A 10,000-nucleotide genomic window follows, 5' to 3' on the forward strand; every position below is an offset into this window, starting at 1 on the left:
CTGTAAATGCATTTGGTCTCATATCATCATCCTTACTGTATGTAACTAAAATTCTGCATTTATGACTTATACACTCTCACTTTATCAGCTTTTTTGAAATACAACAACTCAGGTACAAGTTAAGGCCTCTTTCTTTACATTACATTACATTACATTACATTTGGCTGACGCATTTTTAACATTCTTCATGGCATTCTTTAACTTAAATCAGCAATTTCCCAGCTTATGCTGCATCTTGATTGCTGTCCATAATGGAATCAGTGTGAGGACAACTGGAATGGGTCCCATATATGAGATGCCAAGGACAAAAAGTCAGTGGGCATAGTGTGGTGCTGTGGTGACTGTTCGACATCAGTGAAGTTGATCAGACAAAGAGAGAATATCAGATCCATGTCTTCTATAGATCAGAACGGCAGTTGATCAGAGCGTTGGCAGGACAATGAGGGGTTAGATCTGAGAGCCAGAGATCAGAGCTGTCCTTCAAATGATCCGCAATATGAATATTTGGTCCTAATCTACACTGCACATCTTTCATTGGAAATGAGGGGCCATTGTAAACATAATCGTTTGTGTTAATGATAACTGCCAAAGGGATGATGGCTTTTTCTCCGTCTCATTGAACAAGCACAGTCTCTCCAGGTTTATAGAGTATATTGCATTTTGGTTCCAATGTTAATGATGCAAAAACAGACTCATTTCCCATACACATTTCAAACAATCTCAGCCACAGTAATCTCCTTGTTATAAGCGATAGTTATCTGCTTGTCAGTACAAGTAAAATGGGAACATGTTTGTAACCAAGGCCTGAATGTCATTAATAATGTGAGCAACGGTGACAGGCTTTTCCTCTGAAATGAACCAAGCTAAGCCTAAGAGCAGGGAAACAGACGCATTTATCTGTCTGTCAGTCGGTGTCAAATGCACAGACGGCAAAGAAGCACAAAAATATTTCTGACGATATATGAAAAGCAATCTCCTCCACACCATAATGCCGTATACCCAGGGCGCTTTGTTATTTGTTGTGTCGCTGCTCTCTTGCACACTTCAATATTATGTTATTGTTTCATTTTTGGCCTCCAGATGGAACTTTTATTTTATTTTATGGGATTAAACTTGCTGGCTCATAGGCGTCCTGAGGTATCTGCGGCGGATCGTTTTATTAGTGAGTGATTTAGACAAAGCTCAACAGCAAAACGAGAGAAGAAGTACTGAGGTGGGTGGTGGGTTGAGGCCTGCTGCTCTTTTTGTTCTGCTCTCCCAGACTCTGAATTCATTTGGTGTGGTTCTCGGGAGCAGAGTCTGCACAGAGGAATTCATCGACTGAGTGCTTTCTGAGGGCTGTGATGGCAAAGAATGTGCCTTGGTAAGATGATTTCCCAGAGGGAAGAGTGCACTGAATGTGTACATAATGATGAACAAATATCAAAAGCATTAGGGGTGGAAACATCTGAAAATAGATTTGAGATGAAAAGCAGCGGAGAGCTGGGCCATTGAGGATCCATGAGCGTCTTTCTCAGCATGGTCATCTTCATATCAGCAACAGCTCAACGGAGGTCACATTACAAAAACACAAGAGAACTGTATGATTTGAAACAACACTACGTAATAACACACTTTAAAACAACCTCCTATAGCTTGACGAACTGTCTTTCTGTTTTGATATAGTTTAGGCAGACTCGCGCTGCCTTTCCTACCAGGCACATGTCTTTGTTGGATGTTTTGTGTCCTCGGTCCAGAACTAGTGTCAACCAGTTGCCAGAGCCATTCCCTGTTCTCTCCAGGTGGCTTGCCGAGGTTCTGTTGGACTACTTTTGGTTATAAAAATGCAAATGGCCTAAAAGCAGCTCCTGACTGAAAGGGAGAGTGCCCTAATTCCTGTTCAAAAGGTCAGCTGGATGAGTTATAGGGGAGTAAGCACCTGAGAGCTATTCCCTTGTTAGACTTGATAGAGAGGCTGTCATTTCTCCCTTTAAAAATAGTGTTGGGTAATAAATGATCATTTGTGAATGTGTTAGCAACCGGCAGAAACTGTTCCACCAATCATGTCTCCACCACTGGGGGATTACGACGCTGAAAAATTGTCCCGGAAGTGTTGGAGATGAACATTTTCTAGCATGATCAGCAAAAGTTAAGTCATGGTGCCAAAACTTTTTTTTTATTATTAATTTATTCTAAATGGATTTCACCTTCTTCAGCATGCTTGATCATTTCATGCAACATCTTAAACCAGATCATGCCCACAAGGAGTGTCCATTTATGCTCTTTTACATTTCCGTATCCAATGGCTTCTCTAGGTGCAGATCATATTATCTACATGAGACTATGGATATCAGTGTTTCCCACAGAATTGAATTACATTTGTGGTGGTTGGGTTGCAGATTTAACTTGAATACAACAGTTTTTAACAAATTAGCACAGTGTTGTTATGATGCTAACCAGATTTAAGCACAATTTAGTACAACCTGGAAAATCATTGTGTGGTGGTCAATGTTGATATTGTGGTGGGCCGCCACAAATAAGTAAATGTCTGGGAAACACTGGATATTATGGATGTGTCTGAATCTATGTGATCACACGCACTACAGCTGCTGTGCTGCTGTTGCGTACGTTGCTTCTCCAGCCAACTCTGTTTGGGGATGTGTTTGTGTAGTAGTGTGTGTTGGCACACACTGGAGGCTGTGGCTGAGCTGCTGAGCTGCTCCCTGTGCAGGCCTGGTGCAGGTGCTGGAGCCGCGGATGGGAGGATGCCTCTGACAGTTTCAGGTGGAGGAGTCTATTAATAGTCCCCCTCTCAAGCCTGGCATTCTATCACGCCAGACTCTGATGGCCTCCCTACTTTAAGAGAGGGGGGAAGTCGTGCGTCTCAATCCAGACCATCATATTTCACCTGGGCAATGGCCATAAATAAGAGCAGAGACGGTGACCTGGCCTATTAGTTACTCCGCCACCAGCCAGTACAGGGAGCTTTGTCTCTGGCTGAGACTGCTGGTAGCACACTGTCAGTTTGCTGGGTCTATCAAAGTTGTGTAGAAGTATCCTGGCTTGTACACAGAGATACAAATGGCCCAACCTTTTTAGATAACTCTCTTACATGTCACATGGGGGAAACAGCAGTCCTGAAAAAAGCAAAAGTTATAATGCACTCTTTCCCAAGAGAATGCAACTCCCTTAACATGCAATGCTTGAACTGTGGCTGCTGAAGACGACCATGATGTATGCTGGTTGGTACACACACATTGTTTGTGCTGTCACTGCAAATTCCCATTCTCCATTCAGTGCCAGCATCTGAACTGGGCTATGATGGCCCATCTTAAGAGCACTTTTTTCAGATACACTGCCCTTTACAGTGAGAAGAATGAGCACTTTTCGTAAGATATCTGAAATGACACAATTCTAATCTGAGGGGAATGGTTTGAGATGGACTTTAAAAGCATATTATGTTATGGTTTTGTGTAAGTAAAACTAAATTGTATTGAATATTGTATTGAGTATTAATGTAGAAAGTAGTTGGTTGCCCATACAAACTATACTGCTTAAAAAAATTAAGGGAACACTTCAATCATACACTGGATCGGTACTCTGACACTGTTTGGTTCTGAGCACAAATTAAATTTTTGAGGCAAATGTTTTATTTTGCAAGAACTGTGAGAATGGAGAAAAGGGTGGAAGGTTTTAAAAAAATGTGTTTTAACAATTGTGGAAAACTGTGAGTGTTCCCTTAATTTTTTTGAGCAGTGTAGATAAAGTAGTGTAAATTCAATATAGGTAATAATAAGTGACAAAACATCGATGAGTTTTCACTTTATCACCAATTCAGAATGTTTATTCCCAGGTAAAAAAAAAAACTATTAAAAGTATACTTTTTGAAAGTGTACTAAGTACCGTTTGTACTTTTTTCGTCAAATCCAAGTGTAATTAAGTGTATTGAATTATGTATTAAGTGCAACTTAATACCAACTTGACTATACTTTGAGTGTAATTAGTGTGCTAAAATCAGGGTATCTGCACATTTTCCAAGTGCAAATTTAAAGACTTTTAAGACCTTTTCAAGACATCTAAATGGAAAAATTAAAACAACTTAAAACTGTTTTATGCAATAGTTTTTTTTTTTCCTACTAATTTTAACCCCCACCCCATTTTGGATGTCTACAGAAGTTACCACATATATTTTGGCGAAAGAAAAATAATTGTGTGTGAATTACCTTCAAAGCTATAAATGCCCAATTTTAGGGTCTGGGCTGCTTGCTTTTGAAGCTGGCTGTACATATCTGGTTGTGCTTACTGGCTGAGGCTGACTGTTCTTCACCTGTGTCTGTAGTAGCCTAGGCTACTTGCCAAAGACATGTGCACTGGACTGGATTCCCTTCAATATTTTTTTCAAAGTTAGACTAAGCTATTTAAATATTTTAATAGGCCTACTTTATATCATGTACTATGTGCATCTATTGTCCCATATTCAGCACAGCAAATTAAAGTTAATCCACGACTTTACATTTTGCATACCTATGCATACCTATATCTAAACCAACCAAAGCTTGACTGAAACATTGTAAAACCATTGACTTGTTTTAAATTAATTAAGAGACAGGTCCTCCTCAGATCGATCCTGCTGGTTTCATCTGAAGCACGCACGTATTATGAACGCACGTTTTTTTTTTTTTTTTTTTATGTAGCCAGTCGCCGACAGTAAAAAAAAATGCAGCTATATTTCACAACTTTTGCGAAGTAGGCCTACTGGGAAAGGCTGGCAAACAAGCTGTTGACAGATATTACAGGTATTATAACTTAGACAGATATTTTCTTCCCTAGGCTAGGCCAGCAACACACGCTGGAAAGATGCAAACAGATCAACTTAACATATTTCCTCCTGATTGCGAAAACGTTTGTTTTCTTTTTCTGTCAGTCCGTGGTTCCTTCCTTCGCAGCAAATTATCAGACGAGTGACAGAATCACTGCGCATAATTTGACCAGCAGTCTTCACGTCCATAGTTTGTGAAACCATGATGCCCAGCGCAACTCCAAAAAGGACAAATATGCGTCCGGCTTATGGCTGCGCCGGACAGGGCTTTTAAAATCCATAGGCTATGTCCTGCCTAAATTCCAACGTATGGCCCTATCGCTAACTGGCTTACCAACTCTTTCTCCCGCTCATTCTACCTCACGTAGGCTACCTGCATATCTCTCAGGCCACGGCTACACCACGAAAACGTCAGGCATATTTGTACATATTATTACCGTTTTCACACCTTTAACCACACCAGTGAAAACATCTTCACTCTGTAACCACTACACTTCCTCCCGTTGCCTTATAGTCACTTATAAGTGACAATTGCGTTTTAAATACACGAAAAACCGGATAGACATTTCACTCGCTCTTGCACTTGCTGGCGGTCCCATACGCAAATTTAATACCTCCCTTTCAAAAATTCAAGACATCCCATACAATTTAAGACTTTTTTAGGCCTTAAAAACCGAAAGTTGTATTTAAGACTTTTTAAGGATCCGCGGGAACCCTGTAAAATGGAACAACTTTTTTCAAACTTTAAGTGTTCTTAAGTACATTATACAAAAATATATTTTATGAGCATTCGAAACACAGTCGCAGTACAATTTTGTAACATCCCAAGTGTATTGGAAATGTACTTAAAAGGCATTACAATATAAATAATAATAGTGTAGTAGTGTATTTTGAATACACTCTTATCATCCTCATTTTTATTCATTTGCCATGCTTCTGTAATATTTTAAATTAACTTCAAATGTACTTCCTGACTACAATAAGTGCCTTGAAAGTTTGCAGTTATGTTAATAAAAGTATAGTCTTAAGATACTTTAAGCATTATAAAGGCATGCAATTTAAGTATAATATTAGTGTGCTTTTAAATTGTACTATTAGTACTCTCCTACCTATTCTGTTACATGACAAATTACACTTTGATTATGAGGAAAAACATTTTATTGACATGAATGAAAACAAAACATAACATTCATCCATAACAAAAGTAAAACATTTTTCTGAAAGTTATGGATCTCTTGAGCATATCTTTTCAAGTTGGATGTGGTAACGCGATAAAACATGCATTTGGCCGTATTATATTATTTCACATGCATAGATTTTTTGAGTGGCTGTTTGGAGCGCTGGTCAGATTCCTCCTCGCTCGCAGCATTTTTTTCCATGCTTGGGGAGCAGTTTCCTCTGAGTGCGCACGCGCAGAGAGAATTTGCGCGCACACATTTAATATCTACGTGTGTGAAATAATATATAATATAATACACCCAAATGCATGTTTCATCGCGCAAGTGCTTTTTGCCACTATTGTGTCGCGATACTCTACAGCCTCATTGGTAAACCATCAATTCAAAATGCAGATTTCATGAAAAACAAAAGTTGTTCACCCTCCTAGGTGAGAGAATTTGCCCTCTAAGCTTGAAATTGTTTACTGGACACCCAGCCTACAGCCAACAACTTAACAGTCTAACATGGCTAAATGTGTAATGCATGATCATTTATTGCTTATTTGTTTGCAAAGTCTTCTGGCCCAGAAAGAAAACCATGGTGGTTACGGATTATGGCTGAGGAGGAAAGGTACAGCTGGTAGAGTTGTGCAGTGAGTGAACTTCCCTCCCAATACTGAGATGTGGTGGCAAAAGCTGTGGTAGCTAGCTTCCTTACTAGCACACCATCTTCCAGTCCAAGATGCATAAAGTTTTCGGTGGCAACCCGGGGCTGGACAGCAGTCAAATGCATTGACCTTGGTATTAGAGAATTTGTCTCTGTTGTCTGTGAACAGAAAGAAGATGGAAAACATTTTACAAGATAAACAATATTTTACACAGAAATCTATTGACAATGATGAGATTAATACAGATTATCTGTACCTATTTGACATTTACTTTTTATGGGTCAAATAGGTATTGACACCATCTGTTTGCCATCCTGGTATGGGTAGACCTGGCCAGGTAGTCTTTCCTTAAAGCGTTGTGCACCTTGGCACCGATGAGTGCAACCACCCTGTTTTCTGCATTTGATTACCTTAGATTCCTTTGTTTCCAATACAACCGTATTATCGTTTTCGGGTCAAATGGCATTTTAAATGGGAGTCGTAGGGGCACTAGCCTACTATTTTGATGCATGAATCAAAATCATCATGTATCAAAATAGTTCTGCCCCTACGACTCCCATTCAAAATGGCATTTGACCCAGAAACGACAATACAGTCAAGCTTAATGGTGGCGCTTCTGACTTAATTATGCTTTCAAACGAAAGTTTGACTCAGGTACATTCACAAAAAGACCCTAGGTTGCATTTTGGCTTGAGTTATGCTTTAAGAGTAATGGGATAAGGTCCTGGATGAAGAATATTTACCTTTACTGCTGATTATTTGAGGCGTTCAGACATCTTGGTTTCAAAACTGTCCAGGAACACCTGTAAAAACATAGTTAGGCTACAGATTAAAACTAGGTAAATTACAAACACTACCATGAAATGAACTTGAATGCTCTGTCAAACACAAATAATAAAAAAAAACTAAATCTATCGCATAAACCAAGGCATAATATCAATCATGTAGCCTAAGCTTCATAGCACTAACTTAGTAGAACACCAGGTTTAATTCCCCCTCTAATATCAATGGTGGAAAAAAACGTTCTACTTCATAAAATGCATGTAATTTGTCCTGTAGACTCATTTTAAAAGATGTCTCCACGATTAAAGAAAAAAACAGCTACAATGTCATTAGCATGCCTAATGAATGTGAAGTGTGAAGTGTGACTAGCCTAGCACTATCCTCCTTTCTGTGAGTTAACTTAGCCTACACCACACATAATATTAAAGAACATTGGTGAACTTTAGGCAAACGTTGCTTAATAAAGAACACACTTTCTTCCATCATAGTTTGTCTAACGTTAGTGCTAGCCAACGCTTGTCAATAATCCCACAAACACAAAGCAGGCTAATGTAGTTTTCTTCTTGATAGGGATCTGGTCGACGTTAACGTTAGCTAAATTAGCTAACGTGATCTGGCATTGCTAGCTTGTACTAGCAAGGATAAAAACAAACTCTTAAAGATTGCTAAGCCATCAATTTAACTTCTCCAAAGACTACCGAAGGTCATAAAGAGTAAGCTACATCAGAATCATTTAACAATATGCTTTGGGACTCACCTGATAACGAATAACTTGGCACTTTAGATCCAACTGGCTTCAGTCCTTGTTATCTCATATGACGAGTCCTTCTGGCTCTGTAGGACCAACGTCTCTGGCATGACTAGAATTTATGGTAACGTTATCTTTAATTTGGACAAACCTGTAACCTTATACCGACCGTAAACGTATGCATTTTCTGGTCTCTACAGTCCATCTGTCTTGCAAATAAAGTTACAAGCATAGACTGTATGAAATAAGTTAATGTTTGCTCACACCACGTTTTGCTCGAAAGCTGCACAGATCCGCCCACTCCATTTCAAATTCAAACAGCCATGTTATTGGTCAACTGGACTGCCTATACATTTAACTGTGTTGCCTATAAATTTAACAAAATGCCACATTCATCCTCTCACAACCTCTACTACATCCCAAACGTATAGGCTACTACCTTACTAAGACACAAAATCAACAAAAGAAAAAATATTATTTGATGACCAAAACTGATAGATCAGTATGTCTCTAGGCTAGGTTATTGCACATTGCCATCCATGCGGCTGACATATCAGGCCTAAAAGCTACACACATTAGTATTTTATTAAAGGTGAGATGACTATGAAACTATACAAACAATGTATTAGGCCTACCAAAAAAATATACTTTCCATAAGCACACTATATTACAACTCTAAGTATTAGCAATTTAATACACTTAAACTAAATAAACTTCTTTACCATTTAAAATACACTAACAACAAAGTACACTTTTAAAAAGTACATTACAAAAACACTTTGAATATTGCACAATAAGTATATTTAATTTTAGTACACTGAAGTTGAACTTAATAACATCTACTTTGAAGTATACTTTCTAAAAGTACACATTAAACATACTTTACATAAAGTACAAAACGTGTAAGCATACTTGCTTTATACTTCATGTACTTTAATCATATTTCTAACACACTAAAGTATACTACTTTTTTACCTGGGTTTCATTTCTTATTTTATTTTTACGTATTAATCCAAATCTATTATAATAGAGACAATTTTTTTAAACTAACAGTCAGCCTATATTGCCACAAGGTTGATTTTTGGAAGCGCTTTTCTTTGTGTCAGGGAAGTGTGATTCTCCTGCAAGAGGATGTGAACAGGCCTTTGTCATCACCATTCCAAACTGACACAGCTCTGAATGCGTAGAACACCTGTGCTTTTACATCAGTACTTAATGAACTAATTAAAGAAGTTGATTGGCAGAAGTCTTCTCATCTGGCTTTCAACACATTGATAAGCCAGTGAGGGAGAGGTCAAACCCCTGTCTCTCCAGGGAGACGGCTGTTCGCTGCTGTAAAAGACTGTATGGCAGAATGATTGACAGGATAGAATTCTGCTTGTGATAGTGCTAGCATCAAGTGCATATAAACAATGAATGTTTATCTGTCACATGAAAAGTCATGCAGAAGGTGTTGAAGTGTAAAAGTCTGCTTAGGTTGTGCTGCTTAGGTAGAATTCCTGAACATCGTTTATGCATAATCTGCATCACCCAAACTTTCTGATACTGTAGCCATACAAAAAATAAAGTCAAAATATACATATACAACGTTCTTCACTTAAAGCAACACCAAATAACTTTTCCTCTGCCACACACTATTTGTTTATCCAGCACCGGCTTTGCAAATAACAATGTCCACAGAAAAAATTGGAATATGTTGCATGATTTTATGAAAGTAAGATGTATTGCGACATCAGATGCAAGTCAAATTTGTAGTTTCTTATGTCCATCAAACTACAGATCCGCTACCCGATCTGGCAAACTTACACAGTGCGGTTATAGCCGAAGAGGGCCGCGAAGCGAATGC

General features: G+C 38.6%; 1 long non-coding RNA gene across 1 annotated transcript; it reads right to left on the reverse strand.

Annotated features, from left to right (window-relative positions):
- Positions 1-6,400: 6,400 nt before the first annotated feature.
- On the reverse strand, positions 6,401-8,274 carry LOC143115101 (uncharacterized). The gene is made up of 3 exons (XR_012985048.1): positions 8,164-8,274; positions 7,367-7,426; positions 6,401-6,774 (listed from the first exon to the last, which is right to left on the reverse strand). It is a non-coding gene; the product is annotated as an uncharacterized LOC143115101 (long non-coding RNA).
- Between the last annotated feature and the right edge of the window lie 1,726 nt (positions 8,275-10,000).

Source organism: Alosa pseudoharengus, unplaced genomic scaffold (genome assembly GCF_046254945.1).
Source record: "Alosa pseudoharengus isolate Yale_2024_CS ecotype anadromous, Long Island Sound unplaced genomic scaffold, YU_APseudo_1.1 YU_APseudo_1.1_scf_9, whole genome shotgun sequence".
In the NCBI taxonomy this organism is placed as follows: Eukaryota; Metazoa; Chordata; class Actinopteri; order Clupeiformes; family Clupeidae; genus Alosa; species Alosa pseudoharengus.